At 43.4% G+C, this 13,689-nt stretch overlaps 1 long non-coding RNA gene across 1 annotated transcript in view; it reads left to right on the top strand.

Moving 5' to 3' along the window:
- Positions 1–10,395, top strand: part of LOC108536873 (uncharacterized) — a 31,187-nt gene extending 20,792 nt beyond the window's left edge. Inside the window, exon 4 of the long non-coding RNA XR_001887642.1 lies at positions 10,249–10,395. This is a non-coding gene — a long non-coding RNA (uncharacterized LOC108536873). The remainder of the gene's footprint in view (positions 1–10,248) is intronic.
- Positions 10,396–13,689: the final 3,294 nt, after the last annotated feature.

Genomic DNA, 13,689 nt, shown 5'->3' with positions numbered 1-13,689 from the left:
TCAGAGATTTGTAGCAATGGTTAAGAGATCATGGTGTTCCTAGACATGAGACAGAAGGACAGCTAACTAGGGTGTTATTAAGATTGTATAATAAGAAAGAAAGCTGGAGAATAGAAGGTTGACATCAGTCTCAGTTTTCAAATGTAAGCCAGCTTGAAAACTAACTTGAAGTAAAGTTTTCAAACTGACTTACTAGGTTGATGCAAAGGTAACCGTGGTTTTGGCCATGACTTTTAATAGCAAAATCGCAATTATTTTTGCACCAACCAAATACATCTGAAAACTGAGTGAGAGTCCCCAATTTTTTATTGCAATGACTGATGCGTGGATTGAGGGGAAGACTTAGGCCTCCTTGAAGAAGGACTCTGCTATTTTCCACAGTATACATGAAAATTTGTTCTTCTAATCTTCCCGTTTAAGGAATTTGCAGCCATTTCCCCAAGTAACTAGTGCCAGAGAATGGGGACAATTCAGACTTTTTGAGGATTAGTAATACACAAGGTCTGAGCTGATACTGACACAGGAGTTAAGAAGAAATTACTTAGGCAGATAGTGAGGATACGGATGCCCTCAGTAAGGTTTTTCCTTTAATGAAAAGCAGCCCCAAATCATTTTCTAACAAAGAGCAGCCTGTAAAATCAAGCCGCACACGGTGAAACTCCGTCTCTACTAAAAAAATACAAAAAGTCAGCCGGTCGTGGTGGTGGGCACCTGTAGTCCCAGCTACTCAGGAGGCTGAGGCAGGAGAATGGCCTGAACCTGGGAGGCGGAGCTTGCAGTAAGCCAAGATCGCGCCACTGCACTCCTGCTTGGGTGATAGAGCGAGACTCTGTCTCACAAAAAAAAAAAAAAAAAAAAAAAAAAAAAATCAAGCTGCAGACATAGATGCTGGCAGCTGTGCCAATCATGTTCAAGATGGGTCTACGGTAAGGAGCAGACAAGATGACCCAGCCAAGGGGAAAGTTCATTTGCATAATAAGACTAGGGTGGGGTGGCCAGCTTTCCCCAGTGGTATGTAAACATCATACCTGATTGAACCAATCTGTGAGCCCTGTGTAAATCTGACACTGCCTCGAACCAATCTGTGAGTCCTATGTAAATCAGGCACCGCCTCAAACCAATCTGTGGGTACTGTGTAAATCAGACACCGCCTCCTCAAGCCTGACTATAAAATCTGGCACATCCGCCCCCAGCAGGCCTTTTCCTCTCAGAAGTTCCCTCTCTCTCACTAGAGAAAGAGTTGTTTTCCTTTCTCTTTCTTTTGCCTATTAAACTTCTGCTCCTAAATGCCTCATGTGTGTCCATGTCCTAAATTTTCCCCGTGTGAGATGACGAACCCCAGGTATTTACACCAGAAAACGTAGCTGCTTCAATACCAAGGGATCTTAAATGCCTTATGCTGTCCCTCCCCACCCGCCCTGTCCCCTGTTAGATTGGCAGTTTTAGGAAGTCAGGTGATAAATAGAGTTGTACCCCAAGTCTGTTTCACAATGAGTCCATTTGGTCCACTGGGTCCAAAAACTACCCTGTGGTTATTTATCAGATCCCCAAATATATAATTGGGATAGATATATTTAGTGGTTGGCAGAACTCTCACTTGTGAAGTAAGGAACATGGTGGGAAGGGCCAAGTAAAATATCTGCAACTGTTCTTTCCCCATTATTCAAGATGGTAATCAGGAATAACAAGGCCTTCTAGGAGGAAGTGCAGATATGATTGCTGTCATCATGAACATCAAAGCTGCAAGGTGGTGGTCCCCATAATATCTCCATTCAGTTTACCCACTGTGTCCCTGTAAAAACCAGATAAATTATGGCACATGCTATTAGGTGATAGCCCCCTTGAAGCTATTGTACTGGGTTTGCTATATTTACTGATGAAGAGCAACACACATTCTCAAACTTCATATGTGACTATTGATCTGGCAAATGATTTCTTCTCAACCTCCATCACTAGAGGGACTCTGCAGTGGTTGGCCTTTCTGTGGCAAGGACAACAGTATACATTCACTATCTGCATGTTTGCAGGGATCTTGATCATACTGACATTCTGCTGAACATTGCTCTGGCTCACCCATTAGTGACATCATGCTAATTGGACTTACTGATCTGGGAGTTGCAAGTATCATAGATGCCCGAATACAGGGCATCAACCTGGGATGATTTTAAGCCCCAGGGGATATTTGGGAACATCTGCAGATATTTTGGTTGTTATAATTGGTTGATGTGAGCAACTGGCATCTAGTGGATAGAGTTCAGGCATGCTTCTGCACACCCTACAACACAAAGGATAGCCCCCAACCCCAACAAAGAATTATCTCTCCCCAAATGCCAATAGTGTCAAGGTTGGGAAACATTGTCCTAGAAGACACCTGTGTACCAGTGGTGGGAGGTGAACTCTATGCAAATTCAGGGGTCTGTTACATCAGTGAAGTTTCTAGGAGGTCAGTAGTCTGGGGCATGTCAGACCATCCTTTTTAAAGTTAAAGGATAATTGGCATATAACAGGCTCTTAAAAATATTTGCTGAATGAATGAGCAAATGAACAGCTTGTAGAAAAGTCCCCTGTGCAAAGAGAAGGAGGCTTGAGAGAGAGAGAGAGTTTCCCAGAGGAAGGCAGAAGTTTACTGTGGCCAGAGGCCAGGAGAGGGACTGGAGGTGCGGCCTGGGAGAAGGCTGTGGTTTATACAGTTTACATGCTATTCCTTTAGACACCGCCCACAGAAGGTGGAGGGCAAACAAGTGAGAAACAAGGCCTGGTTTGTATTCTAGAAAGATCACTTTAGGACTGGTTAGAGAGGTTGTCCTGAAAGGTTATGAGACCAGACTCAGTCAGACTAGTCTGGCCCCCTTTTTTCGCAATAGTTTGGTTGGGAAACCTTGGACACCTGTTCTGGGTCAGAATGGAAATAAATGGAAGAAACAGATTCCAGAAGATTTGGAGAGAAAAAAATTATCAGGAATTGGTGACTGAACTGAGAGTGTGGGTAAAGGGAGAAGGGGGGAAGAAGAAAACTCTCATTATCTTGGTCTTTGGGTAAATGGGGAATGCAGGAAAATAATACAGTTTTAAACGGCATTTTTGAGAAGGTTTTGTTTTGGATATTTTGTAACTTAAAGACGTGGGGCCGGGCACAGTGGCTCACACCTATAATCTCAGCACTTTCGGAGGCTGAGGTGGGCGGATCACTTGAGGCCACCAGCCTGGCCAACGTGGTGAAGCCCAGTCTCTATAAAAAATACAAAAACTTGGCTGGGCATGATGGTGTGCGCCTGTAAGCCCAGCTACTCAGGAGGCTGAGGCAGGAGAATCACTTGAACCCAGGAAGCGGAGGTTGCAGTGAGCCCAGATTGTACCACTGCACTTCAGCCTGGGCGACAGAGTGAGACTCTGTCTCAAACAAAACAAAACAAAGATTGGGGGCATACAAGACATACAAGAGGAAGAATTCAGCAGGTACCTGGAAAAACAGGGTAGGTTTCAGCTGAAGAAGGAGACTCGGGAGCTTTCCTGTGATGGGTGATGTTTGAAGTGATGGATTGCGTGAGAGCATGCAAGAGAAGAAGCTAAATGCTTCATGTGTGTTATTCTGTTTCATCCTCAGCCATGTGGAGAGGAATATTGTCTCCATTTTATAGATGAGGAAACTGAAGCTCAGAGAGTTTATCTAACTCAAGCTGACAAAGCTGATAATGGATAGAACTCATATTCAAACCCAGACATTTCTCCCTTTAAGGCTTACTCCACCACCTCCTAACTTACCTTTATTCAACTTTTATGAACCTTTACTTTAAAATGCTATGGGTTGCAGTGACTCATGCCTGTAGTCCCAGCACTTTGGGAGGCCGAGGTGGGTGGATTACTTGAGGTTAGGAGGTCAAGACCAGCCTAGCCAACATGGTGAAACCCCATCTCTACTAAAAACACAAAAATTAGCCGGGCACAGTAGCATGTGCCTGTAATCCCAGCTACTTGGGAAGCTGAGGCAGGAGAATTGCTTGAATCCAGGAGGTGGAGGATGCAGTGAATCGAGATCATGCCACTGCATTCCAGCCTGGATGACGGAGTGAGAACTTGTCTTAAAAAAAGATTCTGTGGATAGCAATTAATCAAAACCACCAGTGCGTTTACAAGCTGACCCAGCTATCCCACTTCTGTAGGAAGTGACCTATGGTTTGACCCAGACAGGTACAAAATGACATATGCCCAATGTTACCCATTATCACCTTGTTTCAAATAGCAAAAGACTAAGCAGCAGGATGGGAAGGGTTAAATAAAGGATGGTGCATCCATACAATGGACTGCCACAGAGCTGTACAAAGAGGAAGAAAGCTCTTAGGGAATGAATCAGAGAGCTTTGGATTATGTTGTTAGGTTAAACAAAAGCAACGACAACATCCAGTGTGTCAAAACAGTGTATACTATTCTCTGTTTTGTGTAAGAAAGTGAAAATAACATTTACTTGTATCTGTGCAAAGAAACACAACGAATATAAGATACTTATTGAATGAGTTACTTATAAAGGCAGTGGAAAATGGAGTAGAAGGACATAGAACAGGAGCAAATCTTCTCAGTGGACACCTTTTAGATTTGAAGTATGTGAATATGGTACCTATTCAGCAATGAAAACATTAAAAAAGTGGTATATTTACCCATTAGCCTCTATCTACATTTGATATTTATTTCTGCCCCTGGAAAGATGGCTTATGGATTTATAATATTTCTGGCTTATGGCTCTACAATATTCCGGTACTTAGCAATCAGTCAATCAATGGATCGATTGACCATCCATCCATCCATCCATCCATCCATCCATCCATCCATCCAATTATTCATTCATACGCCAGATGCTGGGCTAGCCACAGGTGGAATGATTGAGAAAATTAAAGGCAGGCATAGTTTCTGCATTAAGTCTAGATAGAAAAACAGAGATTAATCAAACCACCCTACAAATATGCTAAAAATGTCAACCATGCTGCAAAAGTGTTATATATATATATATATATAGACTGAGTTGTTCTGGGATGGGGTAGGCAGGGCATGTTAGGTAAGGTTTTCCTGAGGAACTGGCGTCTGCGCTTCAGGAAATGCAGGAAGTAATAGGCAAAGAGAGGGAGGAAAGGTGGAGGGAACAGTATTTGCAAAGGCTCTGAGGTAAGATGGAGCACGATATTTGATGAACCCAAAGAAGGCCTGTGCGGTTGCTGTGTAGGGACTGAGGAGATGGGGCGGATATATTAGAAAGGGAGGGGTTACAAACATGCAGGATCTTGTCAAGCATGAGGGTTTTTGTGATGACAACTGGATTGGAACCCACTGGAGAGGTTTAGACTACAGTGGAACAATATGATCCCAATTATTTATTTATTTGAGAGGTGTCTCACTGTGTTGCCCAGGCTGGTGTGCAGTGGCATGATCTTGGCTCACCGCAAATCTCTGCCTCCTGGGTTCAAGCAGTTCTCCTGCCTCAGCCTCCAGAGTAGCTGGGATTACAGGCACACGCCACCACACCCAGCTAATTTTTTGTATTTTTAGTAGAGATGGGGTTTCACCATATTGGGCAGGCTGGTCTCAAACTCCTGATCTCAGGTGATCCACCCACCTCGGCCTCCCAAAGTGCTGGGATTACATTTATGTTTTAAGAGGACCACTGAGGACTCTTTAGAGAATGATGGGGGCATGTAGCAAGAGTCGACTCAAGGAGACCAGTTGGATGGTCCATCGTTAAAAAGTAGGCAAAATGTGACCTTCACTTGGACCAGGGTGGACGTTAGGGTTGAGAGAAGTAGATGGATTCAAGAGAAAATGAAACCAAGAAGACTGGGTGATGTGTTGTATAGGAGTGAAGGAGAGAAGTTGTCAAACATGGACAGGTTTCTGATGAGTACAGTGGAAGAAATGGGGTTTCCATTTCCTGGAAAAAAAAAAAAAACCACACATTAGGGCAGTGTGTTTTCTGGGGAACACGTTGAGTATGAGGGTTCCTGGGCTTTCTGACAGTTGCCTGTTTTCTTCTGGTTCCTGTGAAGCTTTAGCTGTTAATCTTCCTTCATGTTTCATAATTCCTTTGTGTTTTTAAAAGGCTGCCCTTCTATTGCTGCTCTCTTCACTGCTTCCGTATTTACAGGGATCTTTTTTCTTTATTTTCTCTTGGCCTTCCACAGAATGATTTTGGTAACTTGAGACTACCTTGGGGAATGCAGCCATTATATTTTCAGTCTCTCTGTGTGGCAACACTGCTACTGATATTTTCACAGGTCCTCAGTTTGGTAGTGCTGTTTTTTTTCCCTTCTCAACTTTGAAAATACAACACTAGCACTGTTTTTTGCATCCATGGAAGAAGCAGTGGTATCACTGGAAGTTTCCTAAGGGGAACACTTTTCTGTACGGAAAGGAAAGGGTGGGAAATTGCTTTATGATTCAAAAGCTGGCATAAACATTTGTTATTATTATGATTTTTAAATTGTGGTTTATTCCTGCATAACTTATCCAACCATGGAGCCACATTCAGTCAAGGGCATTGTGACCTCTGTGGGGAAACAGAACAACCTGAACACCTGATGCAAACTTTCTGGCCTGAAGGCAACTCCAGTGACTGACTTCCAACAGGTCTGTAAGGACAGCTTGTTTTGAAGTTGTGTCTGCTCCTAGCACAGGTCCTGCAAGGTCCGTTTTTCAAGGAATGAATTCTTTCCATGTTTCTGAATGGAATGGATAGCTAAACTTTCATTTGGTTGGTAGTGAGGTATAGGTGTGGAAAGATGACAGTTGGTGAGATGATGAAGCATGAGAGTTTACCAAGGGCCTGGGTGAGCTCAGATTGCTGACCAGGTATATTCTATTGGGCACTATGGAGGATATGAGAATGGCCTCAGATCTATGACAGCAGGTGGCATCGTTGACCAACAGCCCCAGCTGCTATGCTCTGAAATCTATCACTGATTGGCCTGAGACCTTGTTTTCATGACTGAGCAAGGTGGGATACCCAGACAGGCCTGTTTCTGGGAGAGGTGAGATGCCTCTGACTGTGGCTTAAGGCCTCCCAACTGGCCTTGCAGAACTTCCTGGAGAAATGCAGTGTAGTTGAGGAAGCATCTAATTCACCTTGCTTCCTTCCCTCTCTCCTTCTAGGAGGTCAGACCTACATGATGGTCTAACATCTCTGGTAGTCTGCTCCTCATGTTCTCTCCATTGTAGACTGAATGTCTTTGCCCCCCACATTCATATGTTGAAACTCTAATCTCAATGTGATGGCCTTTGGGAGGTGATTAGCTCATGAGGGTGGAGCCTCATGAATGGTATTAGTGCCCTTTAAAAATACTCAGAGTTCTTTTGTCCTATCTTGCCATATGAAGATGTAACAAGAAGTCAGCTGCCTGCAACCCAGAAGAGAGCCCTCCCCAGAACCTAACCCTGCTGCTGGCATCCTAATGTCCAACTTGCAGCCTCTGGCACTGTGAGAAATCATGTTCAGCTGTTTATAAGTCACCTAGTCTATGATATTTTGTTATAGCAGCCTGAATAAGAGACTCATAGGCACTTCTTTTAATAAATTACTTGTGCATTGAATCCTGCCCTGGTTTCTGCTTTTCAGAAGATCCTGACTTGATTAAAGATTCAGAAGATCCCTTGATTTTAAAAAGTGGCCGGGCACGGTGGCTGACACCTGTAGAATTCCAGCACTTTGGGAGGCCGAGGCGGGCGGATCACTTGAGGTCAGGAGTTTGAGACCAGCCTGGCCAACATGGTGAAATCACGTCTCTACTAAAAATACAAAGTTTAGCTGGGTGTGGTGGTGCACACCTGTAATCCCAGCTACTGAGGAGGCTGAAGCAGAATTGCTTGAATCCAGGAGGTGGAGGTTGCAGTGAGCTGAGATTGTGCCACTGTGCTCCAGCTTGGGTAACAAAAGAACATTCTGCCTCAAACAAGTTTTAGAAGGTACACATGCAGTCCCACTGTCTTACCCCTTCTATCTTGTGTTCAGCCTGGTTCACATGTTTACGTTACATGTCTGACTTCTGTAGGTGTTTGATTTTATTTCCTAGGTCTTGTATTATCTTTCATAGAATAGTAGAGATAGAGAAATAGGGAAGGATTGACAAATTAGGAAAATATGACTCAGTTGGTGTATTAGTCAGGGTTCTCTAGAGGAATAGAACTAATAGAAGATATATATATATGTATATGTGTGTGTGTGCGTGTGTGTGTGTGTATAGTCTGAGTCCCAAAACTGAAGAACTTGGAGTCTGATGTTCGAGGGCAGGAAGCATCCAGCACGGGAGAAAGATGTAGGCTGGGAGGCTAGGCCAGTCTTTCCTTTCACATTTTTCTGCCTGCTTTATGTTTGCTGGCAGCTGATTAGATTATGTCCTCCAGATTAAGGGTGGGTCTGCCTTCCCCAGCCCACTGACTCAAATGTTAATCTCTTTTGGCAACACCCTCACAGACACACCCAGGATCAATACTTTGTATCCTTCAATCCAATCGAGTTGACACTCAGTATTAACCATCACAAGTTAGATGAAGTTGAACTTTTTGATCTGTTGAAATTTATTAAATTGGGGTATCGTTATCATTCAGCATGTGAATGACCCATCTAACTTTTAAATGTTAGCAATACATTTAATTTTTTTCTATTTTAATTTAACCTGTGAGTCTATGGAGTTTTCTCAAAATTAGAAAGTTATAGAATTAATGATGCATTTTGCCATTTATTAATATGCATAATTGTTGAATAGCCAAGTTCTCTTCAGTATTTGTAAAGCCTTGGGTTTTATGTCTACTAATCCTGACTCTTCCCTTGGGAAGAGGTGGATTAAATAATTCCCTTTTGGTACATGGTGCACATGTAGTATAAATTGTCATATGACTTCAATAAATAGCCTTCTGAAGTTTCCAGACAACAAAAATAGCTTCCCAACAACAAAAGTAGTTTCCCAGCTACTCTTATTAGCATTTCCAGTAATTATTTTTATAAAAGTTTTTTCTCTATTATTTCTTGCCTTCAAAGCAACTCGTCAGCTCAATTATTCTCCTTGATTTGGGATTTAGTAGAATCTAAACTTTGTTGTTGCTGTTGTTAGCCAAAAAGAGATGACTGCGCTTCTTTCAAGTTGGGAGGACAGAACCATTAGACAGAGTGGATTTTCTCCACCTTAGAAAGTTTTCCCTCCACAAAGAACATGAATGCATCCAGGACCAACTACATAATTTTAGGGCTCAGTACAAAAGAAAATGTGGATCTGCTTGTTGAAAAGCAGAGAAAAGTGCTGCTAAAGGTACTAAAATATAAAGTTTTTCTTTTGGTTTTACGAATCTCTTCTGCTCACGTGCATGCTCCACTGTCCCAAGTTCAAAGGTAAAATTGGCAAGAATTTCCAGATGGCCACAGCAGAGCATGAAACCAAGCTTGGGACTCTTCTGAGTGTGGGACCGTGGGTATGACTACAGCAGTTTCCATGGAGCTGGCCCTAGATACGACTCACCAGCAAGCCACAAGCAAGCTAGAAGCCAGAGGGAATATTACCCCTCTTCCCTTTGGAGTTGCAGGTGGAGGTGTGGGCAGGGATCATGGTAGTTGCCTGAGTCTGGGCTCCCAGGTGACATGGAAGGCACGGTGCTTTTTATCTGATGTGGGAGAACAGAAGCAGTTTTTCTCTCTCTTCTTTGTTCTTGGCTCACCTGGGCAGTGGCTTCGCCACACTGTCTATCTTTGTGGAGAGAAGGGGAATGACTTGTTCATGACGGGCAGTGGTATTTTGACTTTCCATTGTAAATACTTTATGTATATGTCTCATTATATTTATTGAGTGCTGGCTCTATGTTGGCTTCTGTTCTAGGTGTTGCTGGGATCTTCCTGTCCTCATGGAGTTTACATTCTCATGGTGGGGAGGCAATAATCAAAAGGGAGAAGTGGACGCAATGTAAGGAATGTCAAGCCTGGGAGTGCTATGGAGGAAAGCAGGGTGGAGAAGGGATGCGGGGGTCGGGGCTGCTGGTTCATAATTGTCAGTAGGGAGGTGAGGGAAGGTCTCACCAAAAGGTGACACTTGATGACGAACTGAAGAAGATAAAGGAGGGATCCATGCTGACCTCTAGGAAAGAGTGTCCGGGACAGTGATAGTCAATGCAAAGATTCTGTGGTGAGAGTAGATAACTTTGTTCTTCATTGACCTTGCATGAGGTTTTGGTGTGATTTTAGCATGCGAAGATCTACATGAAAACGTTCTTTCCCTCTTTTTTAAGTAGAAAAGCAGTACTTCTGGTACTGGCTGGGTGTGGTGGCTCACACCTGTAATCTCAGTACTTTGGGAGGCTAAGACAGGAGAATCACTTGAATCCAGGAGTTTGAGACCAGCCTGGGCAACCTAGGTAGACCCCTCTCTACCAAAATAATAATAATAATAATAATAAAAGAAAATAGTATGCCTCTGTCCTTGCAGTTAAAGATGAACAAGGAAGAGTTCCTAAGCCTTGGCTGAATGTGGCTTCATCTCTTCCAGCAGCCACACAGCTGGGCTCTGATGTCGAAGAACTACAAACAGAGCTCTCTTATTAAAGTACATTTCTTATTAATGGCTGACTTCAAAGCAAACTTTAAAAAAGTCCAATCGATTTCTCGTTTATTACATTTTGTTTTGTAAAAGATTTTATGTCAGTGATTGCAGAATGAAGATGCCAATAGTAAAATAATTGGTTTATAAATGGAAAGTTAATCAGGCGTTCCCCTTTACATCGTCCTCTCCAAGGTCAGGGCATGACTGAAATGCAAAGAAAATGCGTTTGTACAGCAAGCAGATAATAGGCTCACGTGGAGGGCTGTTAACCTTGGGGCTTGCCTCCTCAAGTGTTGAAGCAAATGGCTTGATGAGCTTCAAAGGCATGGGACATTATTGTACCTGGGAATATAAGAATGGTGTCTGCAGTTACATTAATTGGGATAACAATTATGAAAGCTTCAGAAGCCTCAGATTTCAGAGCCCACTCTAATCCCCAGGAAGACTTTTCCCTGGGTGGATATAATATTGCTGTTTTCCAGGTGCATTCCTAAGATGTATCACATTTCTCAGACTTACTTTGTATAGGCCACTGCCAGGGGCAGGTTTGGGGGTGGCCAGAAGATTCTTTGGTTTCAGCCAGGCAACTCTCTGTCTCCCTGGAGTGTTCGTGTACTTGGGGAAAGCCAGGGTCAAAGTAGACTTGACGTTTGTCTGGAAGCATGAGCTCCATGTCCCAGTTTCAGTGAAACAAAAGGCAGGAATGCAAAGATCTGTTTCCTGGAACTGTTCATATTTACACAGTGATAACGTATTTCTTCATGTTGTTGACCCAGATGTAGTCATATCTTGCCTGGTGACAGAGGCTGCTTTGTTGATTGTCCGCTTTGGAATTTACTGGGCTTCTGTTGAACATGGACTATGTTTTCGTGGAAAATAGAATATTAAAATAGTTGACAATTATCCCATAAGTGGAGCTGCGTTCCAAGAACAGCAATGTAGGTAATCCTACCTGATTCACCTCTAGCTCTCTACTTTGAATTTCTGTTGGTGGCAACAAAGCTTTCATGAAGAACAACATCCTTCACCTTTGAAAAGGAAAACTTCCATTAAGAAAAGGCAGGCAGGTTTTAAAAGTTATCATTTAAGGCTCTTGTCTGATCCTTACTTTAGGGGAAAATCCTTGCAATGTAACAAAAATATCAGTGGGTTTACATGGGCGATTCCAAACTCCTTGCAGAAAAACTCTTAGATAGCATTTAGAAGTATCATTGTGGCAGAAGTATATTGAATAACCATGGTCATCTCAATCAGTGATGTTTGTATTCACATGGGCCTTGACTTTTGAAGCCTTTAGAGAAGGAAGAGTTGGCATATGTTAAACACCAAGGTTTTTGCCAGCTGAACGTGTCATTCTTTCCTTTTTCTCTTTACAGGAAATGTTAAGTTATTCATTGATGTTTCCTGAAATGATATTGGTATTACCCATCCAAAGGGCCATAGGGGTGGGCCTCTAGAACATTGTCCCTAAGGGTGTTCATGTGATGATTCCAGCACTTACATCCTCCAGAATCTTTCTTTTCTTTCAGGCAGTGGCACAGAGGCGTTAGGTCTGACATGAAACGCAGAAGCATGAGTGGCCCTTGCCCTGATCCTTCCCGCTAGGAAGCCATTTCCTTCCCTCCAGAAACCACTGCCAGTTTTGGACAATCTCCTGCTGATGTTGGTATCATAGGGGACAGGGAGGAAATGGGACAGGAATGTCCTGGAGCTTCTGGCCCCTGTATTTCTACTTGATTGACCAAAAGTAACGGGCAGACACAGCATTTCGGCTGATTTTGGCACAGAAAATGAAGGGAAGCTGGGCAGGACACACAGCACAGACCCATGCACTTCATCCATAAAGAAAAAGTATTTCTTTAAGTTGAATTAACTTCAGAAGCATGAGCCAGGATGACTCAGTTGGAGCTATGAGGTTCCCAGTTGTTGGCTCTAGTGCTACAAACCGTCCCTTACCTCCGTCCTTTCACTTTAGCTCCTTCTTCCCTGTTTCAATGTCCGTGGGTCTGGAAATGCGTTCATATCTCATCTGAGAATTTCCACAACTGCCAGAGGCTCACAGGTTTGTTGGAAGCTCACAGATGAAAGCACCTGAAAGCTTTTATTTCTCCGCTAAAATGTCTGCCTGAGGACACACATATAGTGTCATTGTGACCTTTAATCTTACTTCCTAATCCTTTTTTTTTTTTTGGACAGGGTCTCGTTCTTTTGCCCAAGTTGGAGTGCAGTGGCATAATCTTGGCTCACTGCAACCTCTACCTCCTGAGTTCAAGTGATTCTCCTGCCTCAGCTTCCTGAGTAGCTGGGATTACAGGCACGTGCCACCTCACCTGGCTAGTTTTTGTGTTTTTTAGTAGAGACGGGGGTTTCACCATGTTGGCCAGGCTGGTCTCAGGCTCCTGACCTCAAGTGATCCATCTGCCTTGGCCTCCCAAAGTTCTGGGATTACAAGTGTGAGCCACCATACCCGGCCAATCATTTTCTTATCACAGAGAATAGTTTTAATCACTGGAAAACTGCCAGCTTCTCCAGGAAGCCAGATCTTTTGGAAATCATGCAAAAACACCAACAGCAATTACAAAACTAGCAACACAAAATGGATTAAAAAGTCTTAATGTAGATCTATTTCTATTGGCTTTTTTGACAGTAGCTGAGAGAGGCTTGGAAAGTACGATTTCAGCTTCAATGACACATGGCAGGTGTATTTGGGGAGGAGAGGCTCCACGTGAAATTCCAGGGCAGAGGGTCCTTACTTCTCAGGCAGCAGCTACCTGGCCACAGGTTGGTCACACTTGTGTTTGAACGGTGGGCATCACTCAATCTGAGACAGTTCATGAGGAGTCAGAATGGTCTTTAAGGTTCTTTTTTATCTCTTCTTCTGCCTTTTGACTGACTCCACTCTTCATCTTCCAAAAGAATAATCCAAGGGATCACATCCTTAGGGCACACTACTGTGCACCCCACTGGTCAGCACAGACATAGGGTGGAAGGATCTGGGGTGACTACTGGCTCATTGAGGAGCTCTAGTTCGCTCTGATTCTTCGTCCTCACTTGGCCACGCATAGCAGAGGGTCTTTTGCAGACAGGCAGTGTCTCCAGGGGCCTCTCAGGATGGCTTACCTTGGAGAAT

This window comes from Rhinopithecus bieti, unplaced genomic scaffold (genome assembly GCF_001698545.2).
Source record: "Rhinopithecus bieti isolate Rb0 unplaced genomic scaffold, ASM169854v2 scaffold_13207, whole genome shotgun sequence".
NCBI classification, from domain to species: Eukaryota; Metazoa; Chordata; class Mammalia; order Primates; family Cercopithecidae; genus Rhinopithecus; species Rhinopithecus bieti.
This window is presented reverse-complemented; position numbering and strand designations above follow the sequence as displayed.